Genomic DNA, 1,738 nt, shown 5'->3' with positions numbered 1-1,738 from the left:
GGGGACACTGTAGCTGCTCATGTTGAGTCCACTGTCTGTACTTTCATCTCGAGAGTGGCAGGTGTCACTATTGAGAAAGGGATCTGAGCTATTGGTCGTCATTGTTCTCAGTTCCTGAGACATCCCCGAAGAAGATACTGGATTTTGAGTCCCACCATCCTATTCCAATGTTGGTAATTGGCTACGTAGAGCTAATTCCTGACATTTTGGAGAATTTGTTGTGCTGGGATTGATATTGCGCATTGCCTGCCGAAGCAGTTCTTGCTGCTTCAGTCGCAGCCGCTCCTTCTCCATCTGCAGTTGCTGCAATCGTATCTGCTGCTGCTGGTTGGAGTTGCTGCCACCCATGACACCTCCATGTGGGCTCTGGGGAGCCAGAGGTGGTTGCTGCTTCACTGGAGCACTCTGGCTGATTCTCTGGTTGGTGGCTTTACCAAAACGAGGGTCAAGCCTTGGGTCTAGCCAAGAGGTGGTCTTGTTCTTATGGTTCTTATAGTAAATTTCTCCATCCTGAGTCATGGCTTGTTCCCATCCATCAGGAAGAGGACCTGAGGCTGAGTTGATCATATTCTGCTGCACTGGTGGACTGGTGGGGACTGTAACATTCATCTGGGAAAGCATGGCCTTCCTGGGGTCCTGCCACCTTGTTGTCTGATCAATGTGATTTAAGAAGTATCTCTCTGACCAGAAGATGTTTTCGCCATTTCCCAGCCTGCTGGAAGAGGTACATCATCAGGTATTTCAAAAGAAGAGTGTCGGAGGTGTTGAGCAGTGGGTGCAGCTGCTGGTCCAGAAACAACTCCCGTGGGGCTCAGTGTCCCAAGAGAAACAGCTCCCAGCTGCAGGGAAGCTGTAGAGGAATGTGCTGGAACATGCTGTGGAGCCCAGGCTCCTACTGTTCCTGCATCAGTACTGACCTGTCAGGAGTAGGACTTGGGCTCCAGCGGCTTAAAGAAGGAGTCCAGGAGTCCGGCAGGTTCCAGAGCCTCATGGGCACGGTTGGGGGCACGTTGGCCGTCTTGGGGTTCATGACGGCATTGAAGAGGTCTGTCTCTGAGTCCCCCTGGACGTGCACGATCTGGTGTCCAGCGGGGGGAGCCTGCAGTGCTGGCTGGGACCCAGGGGCAGCCGGCTGCCCGGGCTGGGCCGGAGCGTCCTGCTTCTGGGGGGGTTGTGCGGGGAGGGGGGGCTGTGCTGCCCTTGGCCCTGGGGGCCCGGCTGAGGCAGTGGCTGCTGCTAGGGATCCATGGCTTTTGCCTCTGCCGATGTGCACCCCCTGACCAGGCGGACAAGGGCTCCGCCCGGGCACCCCGGCTCTGCGGGCTGAGACTGGAAAGCGGCGCTGGGCATCTGGAGTGGCGCTCTCCTACCTTTTAGGGCAGAGGGGCTGCGCCGCCGTCCCACATTCCCCGCCCCGGCGCCTCCGCCTCCACCCCCGCCCTGCGCCCCGGCACCACTGTTCTGGTGGCTGCACCTCTGGAGCGGAGAGAGAGACCCGGACCTGCAGCAGCGGCAGTGAACTTTTTTTGCTCAACTCTCTAGAAGGAGGCCGGTCAACTCTCTAATTTCAATCTTGTAGTTTTGTTCTGCCCTGGACTCTTCCATCTCTGGACTAAGTTCCAGGTGGTGTTGTCACATATGTCAATCTCTGGTTGTTGTCTGGTCTTGTTGATTCTCAGGCCAAAGAACTCCCTTTAGTATGATTTGGAGTAATGGCTTGGCTTTTACAAAATCCCAT

At 56.0% G+C, this 1,738-nt stretch overlaps 1 pseudogene; it reads right to left on the bottom strand.

The window, feature by feature from the left end:
* Positions 1-6: 6 nt before the first annotated feature.
* On the bottom strand, positions 7-1,248 carry LOC102814053 (annotated as a pseudogene).
* Positions 1,249-1,738: the final 490 nt, after the last annotated feature.

Source organism: Chrysochloris asiatica, unplaced genomic scaffold (assembly GCF_000296735.1).
Source record: "Chrysochloris asiatica unplaced genomic scaffold, ChrAsi1.0 scaffold13790, whole genome shotgun sequence".
Taxonomy (NCBI): domain Eukaryota; kingdom Metazoa; phylum Chordata; class Mammalia; order Afrosoricida; family Chrysochloridae; genus Chrysochloris; species Chrysochloris asiatica.
The sequence above is the reverse complement of the archived record's forward strand: the minus strand, read 5'-3'. Positions and strand labels throughout refer to the sequence as shown.